Source organism: Rhipicephalus microplus, chromosome 6, assembly GCF_043290135.1.
Source record: "Rhipicephalus microplus isolate Deutch F79 chromosome 6, USDA_Rmic, whole genome shotgun sequence".
NCBI lineage: Eukaryota > Metazoa > Arthropoda > Arachnida > Ixodida > Ixodidae > Rhipicephalus > Rhipicephalus microplus.
This window is the reverse complement of record NC_134705.1, coordinates 82,250,862-82,260,366: the sequence shown is the minus strand read 5'-3', so window position 1 is coordinate 82,260,366 and position 9,505 is coordinate 82,250,862. Positions and strand designations below refer to the sequence as shown.

General features: G+C 49.0%; 1 pseudogene; it reads right to left on the bottom strand.

The window, feature by feature from the left end:
- Positions 1-241: 241 nt before the first annotated feature.
- On the bottom strand, positions 242-447 carry LOC119168779 (U2 spliceosomal RNA; annotated as a pseudogene).
- Between the last annotated feature and the right edge of the window lie 9,058 nt (positions 448-9,505).

Below are 9,505 nucleotides of genomic sequence, written 5' to 3'. Positions count from 1 at the left end.
AATGGGGCTCCCGAATATAAATTTACCACACAAAGATTTGCTTTACCAAAGCAGTTGTATGTGTGAACACAGCTAGCGCACTTCCGCACGCGGGCGAAAGGCGGCGAATACCGCGTCATCTGGTGCAGCGTGACAACAAGGCTTTGGATAGTCGCCGCACTCTCGCGGTACACCCCGATATCCTTGGCGAATCTGAAAACGTCGTTTTTATTGAGAACAGTATTGTACTCATCCCCGCAGAGGCGAGTGGGGCAATCCCGGAGATAGTGCGATACCGGGCCAACCCGTGGCAGAGTAGAGTGAAGCAAGCTTTCCGTGGCAGAATGAAGCAAGCTTCAAGCACTGCACCTCATGGCAAAAATAGGTTCATAATCTTGGATACAAATAGAATCCGTATCACATAGTAAGCTAATAAGAACAGAGTGGTTATCAAAAGAGGCAACACATAGAGGGAATTGTAGTCTCGGCTTTGCTGGCCCGAGCGAAGACCACCCAGACCTTCCGGGACCAAAGGGGCTGACCCCAAGTTTGCAGTGCCCTACCGGCTGCCCAAGCGTCCACCCTTTCACGTCTAAGGGCTTGGCCAGACGCCATGGCGTAGAGCCACGGAGGAGCTGCCTAGGCAGAGGCCGGAAGAACAGGGGCTGAGCAGCACGTCCACTAACGGTCCGGGAACCGTGAGCTTATTCGGGAATATCCTCTTGGGTGACCACCCGCCGCCTAAGTAAGCGGCCCCTGAACACATAGATCAGTAAAACGGTGTAGTGAGGCGAACCTTTAGCTCTCCATTGGGCGTCATTCCCCTGCTGCCGCACCCCAAAGTGAGATTGCTCAGGATATCCCAAAGGCAAAGAGCATCGCGGGTCCAAAGACACCAGACAACCCTGCTGAATAGGCCAGGCGTTTAAGTGTGGAACAGCATCGAGCCATAGAAGAAGGTCCTAACCTCAGGACAGGATATGAACAGGTAAATTGTGGTGCAACTGATCAGTTAGCTTTCTAAGGAGCGCGTCTTCGAAGCTGCGCAAATACAAGAATGAAGAGGAAAAAAGAAGACGGTGGAAAAGAAAAAAAAGAGTGAAAAAAGTGGTCCCTCATCAAGGGGAGGGGGTATGAAAGCCCGGCCCAGGGCCAAGCGCATTTAATCATGAGGTTTTCAAAAATGTTAAAAACATTTCTGACCGAAATGGAAAAACTGGTTCTCATTTTTGGTGCCTTCAGCCAGAAAAGAAGAAGGTGGTGTAACTGTGTAAAAAGAGAGAAGGTGAAATAGGAAATAGCAGGGGAGAAAAAGAGAAAGGGGCATGTGCTGCGTAGTGTCGCCTCTTATTATTGTGATTTTGGTGGGAGGTTGGATTTGTGGGTGGTTGACTTTGTGATTTGGTGGGAGGTTGGCTGGGAGGTTGAGCACGTGGCTCAGCGAGTGACAGTCACTTTATGGCCACTTGTGCGCAGTACACTTCCCGAGAAGCTGCAATGGTCTCGCTCACTGCAAGCTTCTTGAGTAGCCGGAGATACCTCCCGCTGCAGAGCTTTTTAAAGGCTCTGTTATTTGCCGGGTCCCAGGAGCCGAGCATATCGACGACGATTGCCTCGATCGTGACTTTCTGGTAGCAGCGGAGCAAGAGGTCCCGAACTGATTCGCATTTTCGTTGCTTTTCCAGTCAGGCTGCCTCGAGTGCTTTGAGTCGGTTGTCAAAGGGGCAGGTCACGTCCACGATGATCGCCTCTTCCCCCCTGGTGAGAACGAGGTCGGGGCGAAAGTTTGTGGTACCAACCGCTCTGTTTTCATGCGTGATCGTGAACTTCTTGCTGGCGGCTTGTTTCACCCGCTCCACAATTTTGTTGTGACGACTGTTGTAGGCCACGCTGTAGCGCATGCAGTGACTCAGGACGTGTGGCAGCGTTTCCACTGCGTAACCACAAAAACGGCAACGTTTGTCGGTGAAGGTGGTCCATGGTTTGGCTCCATTCACAGGTCGACTACACTTTCACACTTTGAACTTAGCCAAAAAGCCGAGAAGCGATCTTAGCCAAAAGGCCGAGAAGCGACTTTGACCTTAGCCAAAAAGCCGAGAAGCGCTCTGTCCGCTTGATGTGTCTTGTTTCCCTTACAAGCATGTAAATCTGAAACCTTCTTTTTCCAGGCGTCAAAGCCATGCTTTCTTGCTTGCACGCGGACTCTGGATTACGCCCACGACGTCACAATGAATGCTTGCCAGCGCAAATTATCAGGCACGTCACGAGAGATAATACAACACTTCTTTTTAAACCTAAGCAGGGCCTACATTTCAAACTCGTGCATCAAAGCCTGGAGGCAAAAAAATGACTGTACCAAATACGATTACGTCACCCATCTAACATGACTTTTACGATGGCTGCCGAAGCAACGCCTCTGCAAAGACGACCACAATCCAGCGAAAAGGTGCTGCCGTTGGCTTCTTCAGCGCACGCTACAGATGCATTGCAAGTTCTGACGTGGCGAAACACCGCACCGGAGATGACGACGGTCCTGCCGTGAAATGTAGACCCGCGAATCCATGCGAAATATCTACAGCGTGTGTTGTTATGCTAGTCAAAGGAGGGTCATGTGGCACAGCGTAACAATGTGAGTGTGCGAAACGCCACTGCGATCTCGTGCAAGCGTTCCGACTGCAGACTCTGCCTTGAGTCTGAATAATCCAGGTTTGCGGATTCCGAGAGGTAGGAGTGATTTGGTGGCGTGTACGAGGCGCCAGCGTGGCGCTCCGTCGGTTCAGCCCGGCAAGAGGCACTAGAAAATGGTCGTCAAGTGGTCGCAGAAATCAGTGGAGAAGTACACCCGTTCTCTTTTCGTCGAATGCCTTTGAGTGAGGTGCGACCAACCTCATGACAGACCGTCTTCGAGAGACGCGTGGTTGCACAAATGCAACCATGCGGAAACGTCGCCGTATTTAGGGATTATATTGCCGCACTACGATACCACTGATCACTTTTTCGTCACTGCGCTTGATTGTATTTTTTATTATTGTTGACCTTAACTTGTGGCTCACAACCATTGTGGTGAATCGGCCGCTTTGTTGTTCTGCTTTTTCGTCTTTTGCATATCCGGCTTTGTGAAGCTGTGGGGAGTAACCAGATGGTGCGGAAGCAAAGCATAACAAAACACGCTCCGGTCGTTATCTCCCACGTCCTGGATTCCACTGCACTTCTGGTGCGTGCGTCAAGCGTCCGTATGTACAGTGCACAGTTCCCTTGCTACTTCCTGCAACTGGCCGTTCCATTCAGGCAGCATGCGAGGATGTTCGTTAACTAACGAGAACCAACAACGGATGAGTTTGTATGTTCGAGATGATGTCCAGACGCGTAGTGTGTGATCAACAAGGCGATGGCCGAAGGCACAAGCGAGGTAACTAACCACATGGCAACAAATTACAGGTACCGCTGGCGGAAGCTGGGACCCAGCTTGTTGGTCACAAGAAGAGAACATGGACGTGCGCACGTCGGGGCTTTGCCGCTCCACGGCGCTGCAGGTGCGTGCGGTGTGCGTCCTGTGCTAATTCTCGCGATTTTATTTTGTGATGGGGAACAGTGTACATGTGAAGACGTCGTGAGAGCACACGCCTTCAGGGTAAGACGTCTCGTGAAGAAGTGAAATAAAAATGTCTTCCACTGTCACTGCAACTGTATACAGAAACACCAACACGCAATAGAAGCTGTTTCATTTTTCCTCTGAAATGCGCAAACTCCAAAAGGGGAAATAGCTAAACAAGGCTGTTTTGTCCCGTACACACTTCCAGATTTCCTTCGAAAGAGTAATAACAAACTACTTGTTATCTTTAATAATTGGCATGTTGAAAAAAACTTGGAGTATGTATGCGTTATGAGAAAAAAAGGGGGCTCCCGACTATAAATTTAGCACACAAAGATTTACTTTCCCAAAGCAAATGTAAGTGTGAACACAGCCAGCGCACTTCCGCACGCGCGCGAAAGGCAGCGAATACCGCATCGGGGTGGCGTGACACCAAAGCTTCGGATAGTCGCCGCACCCTCGCGGTTCACCCCGATATCCTAAGTGAATCCGGACACGTCATTTTAATGGGAATAGTGTTGTACTCACCCCCGCAGGAGCGAGTATGCCGATCGCGGAGATAGTGCAATACCGGGCCAACCCGTGACGGAGTTGAAGCAAGCTTTAAGCACTACGCCGCAAAGAAAGTTTGCAAAGAAAGTTGCAAAGAAAGTTTATTATCTTGAATACGAATAGAGTCTGCATCACATATTAAGCTAATAAGAACAGAGAGTGGTTATTAAAACAGGCAACACATAGAGGGAATGGTAGTCACGGCTTTGCTGGCCCGACCAAAGGCCGCCCGGAACTTCCGGGACCAAAAGGGCCTGACCCCAAAGATGCAGCGCCCTACCAGCTGCCCCAGCGTCCACCCGTCCTTGCATAAGGGCTTGGCAGTTGCAATGGCGTAGAGCCACGAAGGAACTGCCTTGGCAGAGGCCGGCAGAGCATTGGCTGAGCGGCACGTCCACCCAGGGTCCGGGAACCGTGAGCTTTGTCGGGAACGTTCTCTTGGGTGACCGCCCACCAGCTAAGAAAGCGGCCCCTGAATACATAGTTCAATACAGCGGTGTAGCGGCGCGAGCCTTTAACCCACCGCTGGGCGTCCCTCCCCCGCTGACGCACCCCAAAGTGAGAGCGCCCAGTATATCTCAAAGGCAAAGAGCATCGCGGGTCCAATGACACCAGACAACCCTGCTGAATAGGCCATGCGTTCAGGTGTGGAACAGGATCGAGCCATAGAAGCAGGACGCAACCTCAGGACAGGGGAAGAACAGGTATATTGTGGTGCAACTTATCAGTTACCTCCCTAAGGAGAGCGTCTAGGACGCAGCGCAAGTGCCAGAAAGAAGGGGAAAAGAGAATACAGTGGAAAGGGAAGAGTCGGAAAAGTGGTCGCCCCTCAAGGGGAGGGAGCATCGAAGTCCGGCCCCAGGGCTAAGCATATTGTCACAGGTAATGGGTATGAATCATAGCTGCAGCGTGAAATCGCTTGAAAGTAGAGAAAGAAGAGGACTTTCCTTCCTGGTCTTGGGCCAAGCAAGACGTCGATTTGTGGCTGTCTGTTATTTTGTTTGTGGCACTGGTTGTGGTGCTGGGTAAATGCGCCTCGGCTGCAGATTTTCAACCGACACACCGAGCTACTTGGAGACAGCCACAGCTCCCACGGCAAGAAGCAGTCGCCGCCCACGAGGACTATCTCCCGAATACGGTCCTCTCTCACGACGAGGTGGCAACCTCGACTACCAACCAAGCGAGTCAGACCAACGACGCCTATTTTTTTCTCTCAAATGTTTTTCATGCGCCGCAAACACCACGCTCATTTTTATTGAAACAATTATGAGGGTCTTGATGACTGGCTTGATCACATCGATCGAGTTGCCAACATCAACGAATGGGTTGAAGCTGGCAAGCTGCGGAGAGTTTAGTTTGCATTAGAAGACTCTGCCAAAACTTGGTATGAGAATCACGAGGGTTCCTTTGCGACGTGGCAAGAGTTCAGCCGACAGTTTGGCGATGCACACCGCAGCGCCGAAAGGAAAGAGAGAGCGGAGCAGGACATCTCGTCTCAGAACCAACGACCAAACGAGAGGGTTTCGATGTTTGTCGAGGACATGATTCGACTCGTCAAGCGTGCCGACCCTGCAATGTCTGAGGAAAAGAAGGTGCGGTATTTAATGCGTCGTTTAAAAGAACAACTCTTCGCCGGACTCGTGTGCAATACACCGACGACTGTGGCTGACTTCATAATTGAGGCAACCACAATGGAACAATGGAGCGTACTCTCCGGCATCGGTTGTTACGGTATAAATGCCACGACGTCACCACTGCTGCATGCTATTTCGTGGCTGACAGCGAGAGGCATGCCCTCGCAGAGTTCATAAGAGGCGTCGTGCGTGATGAGCTGCGCCAACCCCAAGCAGCGGGACAACAAACAACCGTAAATGCTCTCGCAGACCTAATTCGAAACTAGATCCGACATGTGGTCACCCCACTCACGCGAACAAGACCTGAGTCCCCTGTGCTGACTTATGCGGCGGCCCTGCGACCTCCAGCACCACATGTTCCTGATCCTACTATGCGAACAATGGATCAGACTAGCCATCGATTCCAGGGCACCTCTTCAACTCCGCCACCCACCTCAAGGTTTCCAAGTGCACCCAATGATGATGATGTTTGAAGTTTTGTGGCGCAAGAGCCGTTTCACAGCCAAAGAGCGCCAGTTCATGTTACTAAGAGTATGGACAATGATTGTGATAAGCGGCTGTATAAAGGCCATATAATTCCTCGCGGTAAGGCGGGTAAAAACATACAAGTAATAAAATCATGACCATGCCGTGAAAGGTGTGTGTGGTGAGGATAGATGACAAGAGTTGGTGATTATAAAAAACGATGGTGGATATGAATGGCATTAGCACAAGTGCCTCACTGGTTCATACCCTTGCGTCCAAGGGCCGTGAGGCAAGTGCTTTCTTGTGTAACCGCCGCAGCAAAAACCTCTCTAGAGAGGTCGTGCTACGGAATGCCCGGGTGTATGATATGAAAATTATTAATTTCTTTTAAAAACGCTAGCAATGATTTATGACTAAAAAGCGGTTCCCTACCGACGAACATTGCAGGGTGTAAAGGTATATGCTGTCGGTAGGGTAATGGAAAATGTCGTTTTCTTAGAGTTTCTAAGTGTTTGCACTGGATTAATATGTGAAGGACTGTCAATGCCTCTCCACATCTGTCACACAATGGTGGATCACCACCGGACAAAAGATGCGTGTGTGTCGTGTATATGTGTCCTATCCTGAGTCTTGTTAGTGTTACCTCTGTTAGACGTGATTTTGATACTGGTGGCCAATGGCCAAGGTGTGGCTTGATAACGTGTAGTTTGTTTTGTGTGTGTGTATCCCACTTGCTCTGCCAGTAGTCCCTGAGTTTTCGTTTGAGAGACGGCTTAAGATCAAGGGCCGGGATTGATGTCGGTGTAATGGCAGTGCTTTCGTGGGCGGATGCAGCAAGCTGATCCGCCATCACGTTGCCTTGAATCTCACGATGCCCTGGCACCCAGCACACAACAACATGTCTGTTGAGTGTGTGGAGGGTACACAAAATGGAGTAAAGTGAAACTAGGACAGGGTTTTTTTTGTTTTTTAGGACTGTGCAGAGCCGTTACCACACTGAGGGAGTCTGTATAAATTACTGCTTTTTGTATTTGTGATTGTTTGATGTGTTTAGCTGCCACAAGTATCGCGTAAGCTTCCGCTGTGAAGATACTTGTGCCTGGGTGTAGAGGGCCAGCATCCGAAAAGGAAGGGCCAACAGCAGCGTAGGACACAGAGGAGTTAGACTTAGAGGCATCCGTAAAAAACTCAGGACGTGTGTATTTGTGTTGAAGTTCCAAGAAGTATGTTCGAATATGGGCAATAGGCGCATGTTTAGTAACTTCTAAAAAAGACACATCGCAATCTATAGTCTGCCACTGCCACGGTGGTGGGTATGCTACAGGAGCCATTAAACTGTGTTCGAGTGACACTCCAGTGTCCTCAGCTAGACCCTTCAGGCGAACTGAGAAGGGCTGCCTCATTGAAGGCCTGTTTTGAAAAAGAATGGAGCTCGACAAGTCATTAATAGTAGAGTATGAGGGGTGCCTCTTGTCTGCTTTCACCTTAAGGAAATATACAAAGGACATGTAGGTTCTTTGCAGATGAAGCGACCACTCATTTGACTCAACGTAAAGGCTTTCTACGGGGCTGGTGCGAAAAGCACCCGTAGAAAGGCGGATGCCCGAATGGTGCACGGGATCCAGCATCTTCAAAGCACTTTGAGTCGCTGACTGATAAATAATGGCCCCATAATCTAAGCGGGTGCGAATAAGGCTTCTATACAGGTTCATGAGGCATTTCCTGTCACTACCCCACGTAGTACGTGACAACACTTTTATAACATTCATGGCTTTTAAACATTTTGTTTTTAAATACTTTATGTGGGGTACGAAGGTCAACTTGTTGTCCAAGATTAAGCCTAAGAATTTATGCTCAGCTTTGACGGACAGTTGTTGCCCGTTCAGTTGAATGTCAGGCTCCGAGTGCACGCCTCTCTTTCGAGAGAACAAGACACACGTGCTTTTTTGTGGGTTAAGTCGAAATCCGTTTTCATCTGCCCATTTGGAGACCTTATTTAAACCCAGCTGCACCTGCCGCTCACACATGGCCAAGTTGCATGACTTGAAGCCAAGCTGAACGTCGTCGACATATGTACAATAGAACATATTGCAGGGAATGGACAAGTGCAAAGAATTCATTTTAATAATAAAAAGTGTGCAACTAAGCACACCACCTTGTGGCACGCCTGTTTCTTGGACAAATGATTGGGAGAGCACACTGCCCAGACGGACACGGAAAGTCCGGTTTGACAGGTAACTTTCGATTATATGAAACATTCTTCCGCGCACACCAAGGTGGGACAGGTCTCTTAGAATTCCGTAACGCCATGTAGTATCATAAACCTTTTCGATATCGAGGAACACAGAGAGAAAATATTGTTTATGGACGAACGCGTCTCTGATCTGTGCGATACGAACAAGGTGGGCTGTGGTGGATCTACTTTCTCGAAATCCGCACTGAAATGGGTCGAGCAAATTATTTGTTTCAAGAAAGTGTACAAGTCGGCAGTTTATAATTTTTTCGAAGAGTTTGCGCAAGCAGCTTGTAAGTGCTATAGGCCTATAACTCGAGGGTAAAGAAGGGTCCTTGCCCTCTTTCATGGGAACACGGGGTACCCCACAGAGAGCAGTGTTATCACCACTCCTTTTCAACATTGCTATGATGCGCCTTCCAAGCGAATTGGCCAGGGTGGAAGGCACACAACACGCAGTATATGCCGACGATATTACAATCTGATGATGATATATGGTGTTTTTTGGCGCAAGGGCCATTTGTTAGCCAAAGAGCGCCATTTCATCTTACTAAAAATATGAACAATGATTGTGATAAGCGGCTGTATAAGGGCCATAAAATTCCTCGCAATAAGGCGGGTAAGAACATACAAGTAATAAAATGATGACCATGCCGTGAGAGATGTGTGTGGTGTGAATGATGACAAAAGTTGGTGATAATAAGACGATGGTGGATATGTATGGCATTAGCACAAGTGCCTCACTCGTTCATACCCTTGCGTCCAAGGGCCGTGAGGCATGTGCTTTCCTGTGTAGCCACCGCAGCAAAAACCTCTGAAGAGAGGTCGTGCTACGGTATGCCCGGGTATAAGATATGAAAATTATGAATTTCCTTTAAAAACGCTAATAGTGATTTGTGACTAAAAAGCGGTTCCCTACCGACGAACATTGCAGGGTGTAAAGGTATACGTTGTCGGTAGGATAACGGGAAGTGGTGTCTTCTTAGACTGTCTAAATGTTTACATTGAATTAAAACGTGAAGAACTGTTAATGTCTCACCACATTTATCA